Source organism: Bacillus rossius, chromosome 8, assembly GCF_032445375.1.
Source record: "Bacillus rossius redtenbacheri isolate Brsri chromosome 8, Brsri_v3, whole genome shotgun sequence".
NCBI classification, from domain to species: Eukaryota; Metazoa; Arthropoda; class Insecta; order Phasmatodea; family Bacillidae; genus Bacillus; species Bacillus rossius.
In genome coordinates, this window is record NC_086336.1 from 1418989 (window position 1) to 1437232 (window position 18244).

The 18244-nt window shown below is 40.7% G+C and overlaps 1 protein-coding gene across 1 annotated transcript in view; it reads right to left on the bottom strand.

Annotated features, from left to right (window-relative positions):
• LOC134535244 (zinc finger protein 665-like) overlaps window positions 1–18244 on the bottom strand; it is a 193887-nt gene that overhangs the window by 131819 nt on the left and 43824 nt on the right. The window lies entirely within an intron of this gene.

The window sequence follows — 18244 nt, forward strand, 5'->3', positions numbered from 1 at the left end:
TACTGCCGGCCGACAGCGACACTGCTATCTGCAAGCACACGCATCTTGCAACTGTACAACTACCATGCTTGGTGTTTCTTTAACACAACGCCCTGAATCCTGCTACCTCGAGGTGCTGAGAGCCCAGCGCCATTATACTGCCGGCCGACAGCGACACTGCTATCTGCAAGCACACGCATCTTGCCACCGTACAACTACCATGCATGGTGTTTCTTTAACAGAACGCCCTGGATCCCGCTACCTCGAGGTGCTGAGAGCCCAGCGCCATGATACTGCCGGCCGACAGCGACACTGCTATCTGCAAGCACACGCATCTTGCAACTGTACAACTACCATGCTTGGTGTTTCTTTAACACAACGCCCTAGGTCCTGCTACCTCGTGGTGCTGAGAGCCCAGTGCCATGATACTGCCGGCCGACAGCGTCACTGCTATCTGCAAGCACACGCATCTTGCAACCATACAACTACCATGCTTGGTGTTTCTTTAACACAATGCCCTGGATCCTGCTACCTCGAGGTGCTGAGAGCCCAGCGCCATGATACTGCCGGCCGACAGCGACACTGCTATCTGCAAGCACACGCATCTTGCCACCGTACAACTACCATGCTTGGTGTTTCTTTAACACAACGCCCTGGATCCTGCTACCTCGAGGTGCTGAGAGCCCAGCGCCATGATACTGCCGGCCGACAGCGACACTGCTATCTGCAAACACGTGCATCTTGCAACCTTACAACTACCATGCTTGGTGTTTCTTTAACACAACGCCCTGGATCCTGCTACCTCGAGGTGCTGAGAGCCCAGCGCCATGATACTGCCGGCCGACAGCGACACTGCTATCTGCAAGCACACGCATCTTGCAACTGTACAACTACCATGCATGGTGTTTCTTTAACACAACGCCCTGGATCCCGCCACATCGAGGTGCTGAGAGCCCAGCGCCATGATACTGCCGGCCGACAGCGACACTGCTATCTGCAAACACACGCATCTTGCCACCGTACAACTACCATGCTTGGTGTTTCTTTAACACAACGCCCTGGATCCTGCTACCTCGAGGTGCTGAGAGCCCAGCGCCATGATACTGCCGGCCGACAGCGACACTGCTATCTGCAAGCACGTGCATCTTGCAACTGTACAACTAACATGCATGGTGTTTCTTTAACACAACGCCCTGGATCCTGCTACCTCGAGGTGCTGAGAGCCCAGCGCCATGATACTGCCAGCCGACAGCGACACTGCTATCTGCAAACACACGCATCTTGCCACCGTACAACTACCATGCATGGTGATTATTTAACACAAGGCCCTGGATCCTGCTACCTCGAGGTGATGAGAGCCCAGCGCCATGATACTGCCGGCCGACAGCGACACTGCTATCTGCAAGCACGTGCATCTTGCAACTGTACAACTAACATGCATGGTGTTTCTTTAACACAACGCCCTGGATCCTGCTACCTCGAGGTGCTGAGAGCCCAGCGCCATGATACTGCCAGCCGACAGCGACACTGCTATCTGCAAACACACGCATCTTGCCACCGTACAACTACCATGCATGATGATTCTTTAACAGAACGCCCTGGATCCTGCTACCTCGAGGTGCTGAGAGCCCAGCGCCATGATACTGCCGGCCGACAGCGACACTGCTATCTGCAAGCACGTGCATCTTGCAACTGTACAACTAACATGCAAGGTGTTTCTTTAACACAACGCCCTGGATCCTGCTACCTCGAGGTGCTGAGAGCCCAGCGCCATGATACTGCCAGCCGACAGCGACACTGCTATCTGCAAGCACACGCATCTTGCAACTGTACAACTACCATGCTTGGTGTTTCTTTAACACAACGCCCTGGATCCTGCTACCTCGAGGTGCTGAGAGCCCAGCGCCATGATACTGCCGGCCGACAGCGACACTGCTATCTGCAAGCACACGCATCTTGCCACCGTACAACTACCATGCATGGTGTTTCTTTAACACAACGCCCTGGATCCCGCTACCTCGAGGTGCTGAGAGCCCAGCGCCATGATACTGCCGGCCGACAGCGACACTGCTATCTGCAAGCACACGCATCTTGCAACTGTACAACTACCATGCTTGGTGTTTCTTTAACACAACGCCCTGGATCCTGCTACCTCGTGGTGCTGAGAGCCCAGTGCCATGATACTGCCGGCCGACAGCGTCACTGCTATCTGCAAGCACACGCATCTTGCAACCATACAACTACCATGCTTGGTGTTTCTTTAACACAATGCCCTGGATCCTGCTACCTCGAGGTGCTGAGAGCCCAGCGCCATGATACTGCCGGCCGACAGCGACACTGCTATCTGCAAGCACACGCATCTTGCCACCGTACAACTACCATGCTTGGTGTTTCTTTAACACAACGCCCTGGATCCTGCTACCTCGAGGTGCTGAGAGCCCAGCGCCATGATACTGCCGGCCGACAGCGACACTGCTATCTGCAAACACGTGCATCTTGCAACCTTACAACTACCATGCTTGGTGTTTCTTTAACACAACGCCCTGGATCCTGCTACCTCGAGGTGCTGAGAGCCCAGCGCCATGATACTGCCGGCCGACAGCGACACTGCTATCTGCAAGCACACGCATCTTGCAACTGTACAACTACCATGCATGGTGTTTCTTTAACACAACGCCCTGGATCCCGCCACATCGAGGTGCTGAGAGCCCAGCGCCATGATACTGCCGGCCGACAGCGACACTGCTATCTGCAAACACTCGCATCTTGCCACCGTACAACTACCATGCATGATGATTCTTTAACAGAACGCCCTGGATCCTGCTACCTCGAGGTGCTGAGAGCCCAGCGCCATGATACTGCCGGCCGACAGCGACACTGCTATCTGCAAGCACGTGCATCTTGCAACTGTACAACTAACATGCATGGTGTTTCTTTAACACAACGCCCTGGATCCTGCTACCTCGAGGTGCTGAGAGCCCAGCGCCATGATACTGCCAGCCGACAGCGACACTGCTATCTGCAAACACACGCATCTTGCCACCGTACAACTACCATGCATGGTGATTATTTAACACAACGCCCTGGATCCTGCTACCTCGAGGTGATGAGAGCCCAGCGCCATGATACTGCCGGCCGACAGCGACACTGCTATCTGCAAGCACGTGCATCTTGCAACTGTACAACTAACATGCATGGTGTTTCTTTAACACAACGCCCTGGATCCTGCTACCTCGAGGTGCTGAGAGCCCAGCGCCATGATACTGCCAGCCGACAGCGACACTGCTATCTGCAAACACACGCATCTTGCCACCGTACAACTACCATGCATGATGATTCTTTAACAGAACGCCCTGGATCCTGCTACCTCGAGGTGCTGAGAGCCCAGCGCCATGATACTGCCGGCCGACAGCGACACTGCTATCTGCAAGCACGTGCATCTTGCAACTGTACAACTAACATGCATGGTGTTTCTTTAACACAACGCCCTGGATCCTGCTACCTCGAGGTGCTGAGAGCCCAGCGCCATGATACTGCCAGCCGACAGCGACACTGCTATCTGCAAACACACGCATCTTGCCACCGTACAACTACCATGCATGGTGATTATTTAACACAACGCCCTGGATCCTGCTACCTCGAGGTGCTGAGAGCCCAGCGCCATGATACTGCCGGCCGACAGCGACACTGCTATCTGCAAACACGTGCATCTTGCAACCATACAACTACCATGCATGGTGTCTTTAACAGAACGCCCTGGATCCTGCTACCTCGAGGTGATGAGAGCCCAGCGCCATGATACTGCCGGCCGACAGCGACACTGCTATCTGCAAATACACGCATCTTGCCACCGTACAACTACCATGCATGGTGATTATTTAACACAACGCCCTGGATCCTGCTACCTCGAGGTGATGAGAGCCCAGCGCCATGATACTGCCGGCCGACAGCGACACTGCTATCTGCAAACACACGCATCTTGCCACCGTACAACTACCATGCATGGTGATTCTTTAACACAACGCCCTGGATCCTGCTACCTCGAGGTGCTGAGAGCCCAGCGCCATTTTACTGCCGGCCGACAGCGACACTGCTATCTGCAAGCACGTGCATCTTGCAACTGTACAACTAACATGCATGGTGTTTCTTTAACACAACGCCCTGGATCCTGCTACCTCGAGGTGCTGAGAGCCCAGCGCCATGATACTGCCAGAAACTACTCTATTGTTATTAATTTCAATAACTTTTGTTCTTAGGCATGTAATATTTTTGTATAGTATTTTAAATTCTTATGACACTGATACACAAGACAGGCACTGAGCTAGCCAATTGATCATTAGTATTTAAATTGGACTTGCTGATTTGATCAGAAATTTGGGAGCTTGAGTCTTTGTTGTTAGAAATTTGATCAGGGTTATATTTTCCCTAAAAAGGACTGATAAAACTGCAATTAGGCCAGAAACCGTGTTTTTGGACAGAAAACCATGTTATTTATCCTGTTAAGTCTTCAGGAGCTGAAATATGAAAATATACATATGTATTAGTTTTATATATAAGATTCACAACCTAGACTTGGGAAAGATTAAGTTTGTTGGAAATGTAATCCACAATTACTTTTTCTTGACACTACATCCCTAGCTGGAGGTAGTTGTGCTAATTTTAATTTTGTAATTGTAGCAGCTATAGCAGAGTGATGTTGCAGTGGCTTCTGTGATCTTCCCTTATTCTGCAGTTGGATCTTTGAAAATTTTAACACTTTTATTGTTTGGTACAAAACTTCATTTTCCCCTTGCCAAAGAGAGCGGAGGTTGATTCGAAGCCACTTTTCGCATGAATACAGACAATGTTATTCACAATATCCTTATTTTTAAAGGATTTTTGTAGTAAAAAGCATATGCCATGTTACCCTCTACATTGTCTGATGCTAAAACCATCACCAAAACTAAAAGATCAATATCTTCTGCAATAAAAACAGCAGAATCGTGTTCAGCAATCAACCTTGTTCTTTCACATTTATCTGTCACTTGATAAGGGCATGAAAAGTGACAATGGAAAGGAAGCCAGTTCATTCTCAAAGTATTTTTTTCAGATAATCATTGAACTGTCTAGAGATGATCATCTTGTGGAAAATCATGAGGGGATCAAGAGATACTTTTCCTTTGCTCGTGTTGATGTGGTAAGTAACTGTTGCCAGAGAAGAAACCACTGCATCTTTATGTCTCAAATGCACATTTGCAAATTTGCTGTTCAAATACCTCTTATTACTCTAGAACCAATCTCCCATGACAGGTGACAGGTGATGTATTTACCTCCAATCACTCCATTACTTATTGACATTAAGTAACTAGGAGTTGGAAAAGAATTGTGACTGGAAAGTCATTCAGTTTATTAACATCACTATTATCCTTGCCTGTAGGGAATGTCTCACATCACCATGCTGTTCAGTAGTAGCTGACATATAGCTGCAATAGTCCTCAATTTCATTGAATCTATTCTGTAATGCAGCTAACCCCAGAGTCCAGTGAGTGAGAACACTGTGTGTAATACCTCTTCCACAAGTCAACCTAACAGAACTCTTCATTGTTTTCATTATGGTTTGCTCAATAGTAATTTCTGATCATATCCCAGACCAAAACTTATCGGAGCATCTTATTGTGAATTAGCAACCAGCTGTGAATTTTTAAAATTCAAACGGATCCAGTTTATCGTTTAAGAGCCAGCATATTTGCAAATATACGTGAGCACATTTGACATAGTAGAAGTGACCACCTGGATGAAAATAAGTTATAATTTTCTGAACAGTGCCATGATAAAGCTGCCAATTACCCATTTTTCTGCTTCAACAAACTCTTTCATCAATGTAATCATCCTGAAAAATTAAACTCATAGTTTGGCATTTGGCTGTAATAGAAGATTTCTCTAATCTTTCTAATTCTTCATTAAACTATGCACTGACTGAGGAAATGTAGATTGTCTGGAGTGGATGGGATAACACATCTGTCATTATCACAAATCATGTTGTTCAATGCAGTACGTTCATTACGTGCATAGGCATGACCAGACATCATATTTTCAAGGCTGTTTTCCACATAAATGCATGACAGAAGTTCCTTCAGACCGCTGCCAGCTAGACTGGCCAAACCAACTTGCCAACCAGAAGAAAGGCTCTGATTGGCCCACAATGATGATTTTCAATATTGGTTCATGATCACTACAAACTGTATCATGTGCTTTTAAATACAGAGGTTGGTCAAACATGACTACACAACTTTTCTGTTTAAGAGTTATATACTTTTCCACACCCTAAAGCAAAGATGCGAAGATTATCTATGCATTTAGTACTGCTACAAAGTACTCTAAAACATACTATCATAAATGATTATATTTTAAATGAATAAAAATATTTTCAATTCTTACCTTCTTCTCTTTCCAACAATGGGTTGGTAAACAATTCATTATCACTGTTGTATTGCAGATACCAATAACCAATTGCAAGTCACTGTGAATAATATAAAAATCACTCCGCACACATTTGTACCCTACACACAAAAGCATCTCGCAACAAATAATAAACACATCCTAACACAAGGCTACTGCGTGCGCCGTTATGTGGGAGGGGTAACTGTCGGTCCAAGACAGTACAGCATCGCGCAGCGTATATGCAGCATGAGCACAATGAACTCTAGCACAGTTTATTATACCCATAAATACCAAATACATACTTTAATCAAAAGGTTAATATCTTTCAGGGAAAAAGAAGAAAAAAAATCATATTCAGCCATGGGTTTTGAACCGAAGAACTCTAAAAGACAATATTTTACCACTTACCCACAGAGCTATACCGCCATTGTATTAAATTATAAAAATAACGATAATCACAGAATTACAAATTTAAGTGAAAATTTTTTTTCTTCATTGACTATTGAAGTAAATGTAATCTATTCCAGAAAAGTTTTGCTATCATAAAGATTTATTCCAATTCGGTAAATAAAATTAATTTTTAATAAAATTAAAGTTTAAAGCATATGCTGTGCAATATGTTATCGTAAAGTGCTCAAGTCGTTTGCAAGTGGCTGCATTAACTTATATTATTTTATATTATATATATTAGCCTACGTTAACATAACTTATATTATTTTATATTATATATATTAGCCTACGTTAACATCAGGGGAAGGAGGGGTACCAATCGTGTCCGTGTGCAAATAAATATTTATGATAACAAAACTATTCTGGAATAGATTACATTTCCTTCAATAGTCAATGAAGAAGAAAAAATGCCATTGTTAAAAGCTGCATGATCTGTGATGTATTGTTAAAGTTAGGTAATTTTTCATAATCTTAATGTCAATATATTTAAGTAGATTTATAAATTTTATTTTGATTATGAATAATCTGTTTTAATACCAATGTACGGAGTGTAAATTCATTTTGTTACAACAAGTTTTCAAACGATGAGAGAAAATCTGTAACGAGATCACCCATTGTAATACATGCAAATTTTAATTCATGGATATTCTTCAGGCCGCGCCACTATGATCGCTGCATTTGGGAGTCGCTAGTGTTCTACTGTTAAAAGGCATAGTTTTCTGCATAATTTTGAGTATCATCTTGAGGAACTCCAGCAGATTGTGAAACATGCAAAGAGGAATCAAACTTAATTAATAATCAAAGAAATATTGACGTCGACCGGTGCTACGCCCTCCCTAAGCCCGATGTGCCTCACGCCGTCGCCACCCCTCTCCTCCCACCACCACCCTCCCGCCCCGTGTGCAGGTGTGTGTGTGCGTGTGAGGTGCCAACAAGAGGCGGGAGTAAAGTCTGTGCCACGACCCCTTTTATTTTATTATTCAATTTTTAGGTTTACCTAACTGTCTTTTCTTTAAATAATATTTCCTAAGTGTTTATGTTTTAAGTGCTAGTTGTAAGGACGGCGCAGCGCCCCACGCGGCAGGCAATGGAACTACCCGCAACTAGTTTCAACCATAATCATAATTAAAATAATCAATACTCAGCTTAAATAATTAACGAAACCTTGGTATAATTTTATTATAGAATTTTTAGTGTATTTGTTTTAGTTAAAATATGTATTAATAAATAACAGGAGAGACTAACGGTAAATCCAGCGCTTTCCGGCCGCCATGCTGCCCTGGCCTCTTCAGTCGCTTCCGTTCGTCACCCGGGGTAGGATGCTTGGTGAGCACCACGCAACTTCATATTTTTCTTAATCAACTGATCTTTTAACATCCGCCGGACTTTTTATCATTCTTAAACCTTTTTTGCATCTGCGAGGCCTACTCCGGGTGGCCGACTCATTTTAATAAATATTTAAGTTCAATTCGGACATTTAATCACGAACCGCGTCCAAAACTCACGAGGCCAGGCCACGAGGTGACCTGGTCAGCCTGTAAACTTATTCTCTCCCGCCGTTGGCGTTTTAACAGTTTCATAGTGTATGTAGGTGTAGCGCGATTGGAGACGTGTTGTAACGTTGCTGAAATAAAAGGAGTACGTCGAACGTGTGATTTTTAGTCGAGTGACCACGTGTCCCTGCTCCTGAACCTCGAGGCGTGTGGGACGCCTGAAGAGCCCACTGTAACGATATCGCGTGCTAAGGGAACCGGGCCTAGCCCTACACGGGTCACGTCACGCCCTGAAGGGAGTCTCCACCGGGTCCACGTGCCCATATCACGTGGTGGCGCCCACTCCGACATTTAATTTGTTCGTTCCCTTACCTCCCTAGTACGACAATATGTTTTTACAACTGGAGAACCAATGCTTATATGTATTGCATAAATCGAAATAGGATAGCTTACGAGTATGTAGTAATATTGCTTAAATTACAGTATCAAAGGCTTTTGCCAGAATAAAGTAACAAGCATCTACCAGAGCATTGTTAGTAACTTTAAATATATTGAAATAAGAACATTTAGTATATTGGTTGCAGTTGTCATACCTGTTATAAAAATTGTTGACTACTGGAAAACCTATTTTTCAGGTGAAAATTGATTTGTTGCAACATAATTTTTTCTCAAATTTTTGCAAATCAATGAAGAAAAAAAGTTTAAAGTTTGTGATATTAAGTTTACTTCATTTCTTGTGGATTGGGATAGTCCTAGCAATTTTCCTTTTGGAAAGGAATACTTAGGTTTTAATAGTATTATTAAAGATGTGTTGTAACAGAATAACAAGTATTTGTGAGCAACCTTTCAAAATAAAATTTGGTGGTCCACCAGGGCTCGTTCACATAGAGGATTAAAGGGTTAATGGACCAAAAAAGGACAGATATTAAGGAAAATATAATTGAATCAGGGATAGTGTTTGATATTGTGATTGAGTGGTTGTTATTAGAGAACAACATTATGCTGGATAAGTGTCTTGAGAAACAACTCCATTAATTTTTAAGGATAACTGTTCAAAGTAATCATCTTTCATAACATTGACATTGTGTTAGTTGTTTATCTTTTTTGTCAAATGATTTTTATGTCATTGGATAAATATGTTTGCTATCACACTAGGGTTGAAAGAGTCTTGCGGTGTGTGAGCGCCACCACGTGGTTTAAGGGTACGTGGACCCGGCTATCCCCTCTCAGGGTCATGATGTAGCCCTAGTGTGACGAGGCTCGCAACCCCCTGGCCTAACCGCCCGCTCTCAGCGGCAGGCACGCTCCTGAACTCACGAGAATCAACCAGAGTGGGCTCTAGGTGTCCCCACACGCCGGAGGACGGGAAGGAATCACACGTGGTCGCTGCGTCCTGCTCCGGGTGGCGGTCGTTTAGGTGTCATGGCGGCAGGAAGCTGTTTAATTACCGTTATGCCATTTATATTTACGTGACGAAACAAATAACACAACAAAACCTCTCCAGCACTGAATAATAAATTACAATTACTTATTACAGAATAATAACATTTGCTTGTATTGGTAATTATTAATTAATTTCAAAACATAAACTGCCCGCGTCTGGGTGCGTACTGAAAGTGTTTACACACTGAACTACTCCATCCTTACTTAAGCTGGAAGAAATCAAAACACTCAGTGAATATAATATAAGAGAAGTTACAAACTATTTTAATTAAAGTATTATTTTATGGGTGCATGGCACAGACTCTATTCGCCTCTTGCAGGGCGGTTTGAAACAGGGAGATGGTGCGAAGACGTGAGGCACATCAGGCTTAAGGAAGGTGCAGCCCCAGTTATCATCTTTACTGCTACACGATAATATAAAAATTACGAGAAGTATTCAGTACTGAGACTTCTTTTTAATCGTTTACGAAAATGGTGCAAATTAATTCCTTGGAAAACATTTGAGGGCATTTTGAGGGTTTTTTGTTACATTGGATTAAAAATATTAAATTTATCACATAAACACATAAGTAGTTAATCTAGACTACTAAAGCAATTACTTCAGAATAATACTTCAAAAGTATATTTCAGTTTGACGTCGTCCGGGCCTGCGGCCCCTTTGAGCCCGATATGACACCGCCCAACCACCATCTCTATTCAAACCTCCCGCTCGTGCGTGCGTGTGTGCGTGTGTGTCTAGCCCGGCAAGAGGGCGCTTAGAAGCAGTGCGGCGACCCCCTAATTTGCTAAGTTTAATGTTAATTGTAAACCTTTTGTTTTCATTCATTTTTGCCCCAGTGTTTGTGCAGTTACTCATGTATTCTTTAATTTAAATATCATGTTACTTGAAAGAACCACAGACGTTGCCCGGGCGGACCCAAATAGGCACGGACTTGGACGAGGATAGGAATGTTTTTATATAAACTCTCAATAACTAAGTAAATATTAATGTACTTTAAATTGCCAGTAGCTTTTATATATTTTTCAATGTTAATCTATAATTTACTTAACTTCCGCCGGGGCACGGAATCACAGAATGTAATAACGGTAATTGTGTTGGCGCGGAGGCGCCATGTTAGTCGAGACGAGCAGAGCTCTCGCCCCAGTCCATCTTCATCACTGACCGAGAGTAGACGCGCCAGCACCCCGGGGACCTCAACCGTTGTGAACCACTGATCAAGTAATTCTGTATCTTTAATTATTTCTTAAATCTCTTTCGTCCGTTATTCCTCGGGGCAGCTCTCGGTCGGCGGGCTGCATTAATAATTAATTGTCTCAGTCGAGTTTTTTTAACCATTGTGTACTAAGCATACTTTATAGCATGGCCACGTGTGTGGACCATGCATTCACTTAAGTCTATTCGTGCCTCAGGCTTTTTAACCGTGTAAAGTGTAACGTGCGTAGAGGGAAGCGTGTTCGTGGAATTAAATCTGGGTATAAGTAAAACCTGAGTACTTTATTTACCCACGTGGTGAGTGAGCCTACTTAGCCTAGGAATGTGGCGTGCCCGACGCCTAGAGCGGGCCAGGTCTGGATAGATAGGGTAGAAAGGGCTGGTAACTCGTCCCCACTTGGGCTACGTCACGCCCTGAGAGCGAGACTCAGCCGGGTCCACGTGCCCTTACACGTGGTGGCGCCCATGCATAACATCTTAAAGTCACCGGGAACGTGCGCGCAGCCCTCAAGTTAATGAACTAGAAATTTTAACATTTTTCATTTCCTACATGGAACCATGACACTAATAGTTATCTATAACAGATTATGTATTTATGTTTGTGCCCTTACTGCAACTTTCCCATTCTTTAGTGGTGTGAAACTTAATGAACACTGTGTGCCATCAGTTGTGATATGAAACCTCGTCTCACCAGGCACAAAACGTTATTGCTGACAATATAGTACCTATTAAGAAATCATCTAGGTTTAATAATTATACAGCAACGATTTCTAAATTGTTAGAAATTGTAGGGAGTTGATATTCGCACTCAAGTTGCTTACAGCATTTTCAAGGTATTCTTATTAATCAACTTGAGAAAATGTTAAGAATAAGATTGAACTATTTTATGTTACTTGTAATCCACTGCAACAAGGTGTCCAGAGGTCTTGGGACGATTTACAACAGCTACACCCTTGGCATCAATCCACCTTCTTGCATGCTGCCTTATGAACTATATGTTGTTACTTAATATTGCTGAAGGTCTCAGTTAGAGCTTAATCTCTTCTTTAAAAAAACCTTCTGCCTTACTATTAAAAAGCTCAAGAGAAGAGTGCAATGTGAATAAGTGTGGTAAAAACGTGGCGCGGGGACATCATCGCACATGCCACTACAAAAATATATCATTATATTTTAACTTTAATAGAAGCTATAACTCTGTTGAAGCAACATGATAGACTCAAGAAATTTTAGAAGACACCTGTGCACAAGCACCGATTTCATTACTTCTCCTCATATTTTTAATACACATTTTATTTGTGCATACCTTCTCATACGCAATCTGTTAGCAGCATGGGGGCTACGCGAGACGTGTTCCCGCAAGGCTTCAAAGGAGTTGAATGCCTTTTCTCATCCTTAATGTTGGTTGTATTTTACCGCATAATCTTGTTACGGTACGGCAGTGTGTGCATCACGGGGTGTAAGTACTGATCTTGTTTTTTGTAAAATGGGTATTCTGATGGCAAAATCATGAAAATTACTCTAATTTATTGTGCCCTCTTGTCAAAATTGTTGATTGGCTGGCTACTGAGGATGTACACACACAAATGCAAACGGTAGAAATTTTACATGGCCATGCATCAACAGCAAACTATGTAATTTTTGCCTTCGATACCTCAAAATGTTAGCTATATATTGGAGCTCCAGATATATTAGATATAGCATTAACCAACATAAAAATACACCCAAGTGAACTTGGAAACATAAGATAAACTAAACTCTGACCCCCTCTCCGTGCTAACACAACTAAAATTTACTGCAACTCACAATATTAATACTTAATAAAAATCTAAAAATTACAGACTCAGCAGGGGCTTTTAAAAAGTATTAATAAACTCTCTAAATCAGCCCCCAGAACAAATCCCCTGATGACATAAACCCCAAAATAAAATTTTTCACCAATTCAATAAATAATGCAATTAAAAAAACATTCATTTTGTAACAAAATTACAGTTTACTACAGAAGCTAAAGCCAAATACAAATGGCTTAAAAATTAAGCAAAACTTAATCAGAAAAAAATTAACCAATTTGGAAATCTAATTACCAAAATAAAAACCAAAACCACAGTAGAGGTGGCTGCTAACTCACAGACTCTGCAGAAAAAAATTATTTTAATCCCAGCTATTTTAACTGCCACTGTACCACTGGGGCTAAATACAAACAAGATAATAAAGAAAATGTGGTTGCAGACATTGTTTGGAATAACAATTCTCTCCAAATGCTGATATGAATGACAGGCAAATAACACTAACAACAAATTGTGCTGTAAATAATTACTTGCAAATCGGCAACCAGGCTGTGCAAGAATCCATTACTTTACAGAAAATTCTAAATTTCATACAAGCCAGCCCAATTAATAAATTCAGCAGAAAACAATATAAATTTTGAAGCTCTTAAAATCAAAAATCCCTTAAGAAACACTTGAATATTTACTGGCGATATCCAATGCCATTCTGATACATAAAACTTACCCAGACTCCTGCAAACTAGATAAAACCATCGCAATCTATAAAATAGGGAAAATCCCAGGACTCCCAGAAAACAGATGCCCTATTAGTCTTCTAAACAGTATGAGTAAACTTTTTGAATAAAGCATTTTTATTGTGCCCAAAATCACATGCAGCTGAAAACAATATTATTTCTGATATTCAGTTTGGCTTCAGGAAGAGCAATTCAACCATTCACCTTCTAGTTAAAATTATTGAAGACTCTACCAATGGTTTTAATAAACCTAACCAAATCCTATACTGAATGACTATATTCTTGATGCCGAAATAGCATTCGGCATCATATGAAATGCAGGCCTCTTTTAAAAAATTATAAATTTTAATTTCCCTGACACACATACTATATGGTAGCCCACTATTTATGGCATCACAATTTTTCAAAGCTCTGGATGTGGCTAAAGCAACAACTGGCGAACTAACAGCTTGGGTGTTGTAGGATCTCCCCATCTTCCCATTTGTTTACAATATTTACACACTTGACATAAAACTTAAAGTATGCTATGGCCTCTATAACCACAATAGAGCAGTATTAGACTCTCTGGGAAATATAGATAAACGCAGCTAAATCAACAACTTTAATTCTAACAAAGCACAGAGGCCGAGCTGACAGGCTTATCCTCATCTCACTGAGGCCAGATACCTGGGCCTGACACTAGACAGGACTTTGCTCTGGACTAAGCAAATAACTAAAACAAGCAGGGGGCCTATTCTTGATGCTGTCGGAATAATTCTGCTAGCGCAATGATCCTCTAAACGTCTATTCTTCAAACTGCTGTAGCAGCTATTGGAATCAAAATTGTCGGGTTGAAGAAAAGTCTATGGAAGTATGGCAACGTTGCTATTAGTGTTGACATCACTGGCAGAAGGCCAATCACAATAAGGAAAGGACCATTTCTCATGAAAGCGTGTTATGTTCATCTCTTATCTCTAGTTCATGGACAAGTAAGTATGTGTATAAATACATAAGTAATAATTAAAAATGAGTTGTAAAGTTACCCCCGAGATATGGAAAATTCTATTACTTATATGAAAAAAAATATTTTAATCTGGGAAAAATATTGTGTAATGTAATTGTGTAACTTAATTTTGTGTGGGAAAAAGTACTACAAAAACACATATTTATGAAAATGTTTACAGATTAATTTTTTTGGGCATTTGTCATTTTGCCTAAAGGCGTTTTGCCTAATTTTAGGCAAAATGGCGTTTAGGCAAAACGCTGTTAGGCAAAACGCCGTTAGGCAAATCACCGTTAGGCAAAACGCAGTTGGCCAAATATGAGTTAGGCAAAACGCCGCTAGGCAAAACGCCGTTACGCAAAACGCCGTTAGTCAAACAGCTGATAGGAAAACGCCATTAGGTTAGGTAAGGTTAGGTTAGGTTAGGTTAGGTTAGCTTAGGTTAGCTTAGGTTAGGTTAGGCTAGGTTAGGTTAGGCAAATCGCCATTAGCAAAATGGCGTTAGGCAATTCGCCGTTAGGCAAAACTAGGTTTTGTCATCATAGTAACATTTTAGGCAAAATGCCATTAGGCAAATCGCTGTTACGCAAAATGCCGTTAGGCATAACGCCGTTAGGCAAATCGCAGTCAGACAGAACTCCGTTAGGGAAAACGCCGTTAGGCAAAACTCCTTTAGACGAAATGACTTTAGGCAAATCGCCATAACGAATTCATGTTTAGGCAAATCGCCGTTAGGCAAATCGCCTGTTACTCATTTTTTTTTTTAGTATTTAAAAAATCTTATCACTTAAAATGACAACTTTTTTTAGTCTATAGTTTCTGCTTAATTGGCTCCAACTCGTATCATATTTCTGTGTATACTTTGAGATGAAAATAAATTTTATGCATTGTTTATTGGTTCAGCAAATCATATATGAATGTGTACATTAAGATTTTTATAATCACTGCAAGACACTACAAAATTATAACTTTTATGGACAATTTCTTAGTAATTATTTCGGGGAGAAATTTTGTAATTGTTTGGAGCAGGGGCTTCATGGAAACCATCTATACATTTATCAAAAATGTTTCAGCAACTATCTTTTGTCATCATTTATTTAATAATACTTGTGTGGGTTTTTATTGGTGTATGTTGTTTTCAACAACATTTTCTGCATGGCAGGAATTTTGGCTAGGTTTGCAAGATAGGGAGGGGTAAAATGGATAATCTTTATTTTAACAATTAATTGTAATAGAGCGAAATTCATAAATAAATGGACTCATTTCGAGTACATTTCAATCACGGAATAGATGTACTTTTTTACGCATAAATGTGCATAGCCTATATAAGCCTACCACACCAGTTCTGATCCAATCATAACATGACACATTTTTGCAATATTTAGTGTGAAAACTAATTACGTTATAGGGAAACTATGAAATAGTTCTTACAAAACACAACAAATACGTATCAAATTTCTACACAGTGAAAATTTCCGTAAAATGTTAAGTTACAAAAACTTGTAAATACATATAACTTATGTAAATATTTTTAAAAAAATTACAATACCAATCACAAAAACAAATTTAATATTCTCAAGACTTTAAAGTGTAGTTCAATTAAAAGTTATTTCTTGTCACGAACACACAAATTTTAAAGGTTGCAATGGCACTACTATTACAATTTTTAAATGCAGTAAATTGGACATATTATAAAACCCATCGCATATGAGTTTATCTAAATAATGCTTTTGTTTCCTTTAGGAATCAATTAAATTTCAATCAAATAACCTAAGACTTGATGATAGGCCTACCTACAGTATCACAGCGCGTATTTTTATCTGAATATACATCACACAATATAACCAGGTGAATAAGTTATTGCTGGTTTTAAATTTAGCTAAAACCTAATATAACTAGCCATTTGCACTCCTTTAAAAAACTTGAATGTAGCCAACCTAACTTAACCAACCATCCACACAATTTTTCAGAACCACAGCAGAGCCTCCATTTTCAACAAATCAAAGTTCCAAAGAAAAAAAAACTTTCAATTCTCTATCGGAAGAGTGATTACACCAGCAAAGGAGGTGAGGAATAATTCCGACAGTATGTGATGTCATTTCGATACATAATTTCGCTAGCCAGTGTTCGAAAATAGAGTTCATCAAATCTCCGTCGTAATCAAGTCATTCCGCTAGCGAATTATTCCGACAAGAATAGGCCCCCAGAATAGCTTCAGGTGACAGAAATCTTTACCCCATGTTGAAAGCTCCAAATGTACCACGATTGAAAAAGCTTCAACTTTTACCAGTTGCCTAGTAACCTTTTCCTTAGGTTGGCTATCAGAATTTAAATATGTTTTAGTAGCTCTTTTTAGTTACTATTTAATAATTTTAGTAATGTTAATTTTTATTTATATTAATTTTATAGTCTGGTTAAAGTATTCTTTTTTGCCTTTTTTTTAATAATTTTCTGTTATTTTTCTTGTAATTTGCGCTTTCACAAGGGACGCTTGCTAAATATTTCCCCTTGGGTTGTTTTGGGAACGAGCCGAGTGCGCCCGGCTGCGGGCGCAGGTCCGAGCTACGGCGGGCGACGGCCAGGAACTCACTCCACGAGTCACGAGGAACGCCTGGACGCCTGCGTCGTCAAGTAAAGTAAGGCTGACCACTCAAATAGATTTAGGTCGCTGGGAAAGGAAAATAGGCAAATTCGGAAGGGCAGATTTTAGTGTGACAAAGCATGCTGTTGCTTTGAATGGGACAGCTACGAGCTTTAACATGTGTAGATTGATTCCCAAATAATACAATACATATAAATAACTTGTAACTTTCCCGTAATTATCAATTAAATGTTGGAGTGTTGAGAATGCTGATCCCAAACAAACTGGGATCTCCCATAAGAAAGCATGTTTTAAATGTTAAGTGTGTATTTAAATCAAGAATATTAGTTTGTTATATTTTTCAATCTTCAAGCAAGTGTCATTATTTCAAATGTGGTTTTTTATCCAGTAATTCTTTTTAATCTAATAAGGGGAGGGTCTGGGTTGGGCCTCACTTATTGGACTTAAACTGTGAGTAGAAGCAAGTAAGTGCCCTTTTCAACATCTTAAAATATCTCGCCTGAGGAGGGCGAGAGAAAGCTTTTTTTAGGATTTTAAAGTACAGTTGGACAGATATTTTTTCAAAATCTGTCAATTCAGCGGCGTAGCGCAGTAGTTAAGCACAGAGTCTGGCAATCTGCCTGCTGGAGTTTGATACTCACTTGCACTGTTTTTATTATGTTCATTTTTTATTTCGTACAATATTAAACTATTATTACAAAATTAAAATATGTTTAAACAGTTAAAATACATAATTGGGTGAGATATTCATTAAAATCACAAACCATGCTCTACAGTAAATACAATTTAAAACTGTACCATTCAAAAAATTCCTGTTTCAATATATGAATTAACTAAATTACAGTAAACTTTACTAAATTGAATATATATAATTTATATATTTATATGTATTTTTATAAAACATACGTTTAACTGTTTAATTTTATGAGATTTCTGTAATTAATAATTAATATTACGGAAAATTTTAAAGAATGTAAAAAAAATTGTACCCGAGCCAACTACTGTCAGGCCATGCATGTGCCGCTGTACCACGCCTCTGTCTTGACGATATTATAAAACATATTACTGAACTCTTTTAAAGAGCTCTTTCTTGCTTTCTAGGGTGTTGACCTGTTTCTACTCACACAGTTTAAGCCAAAACGGT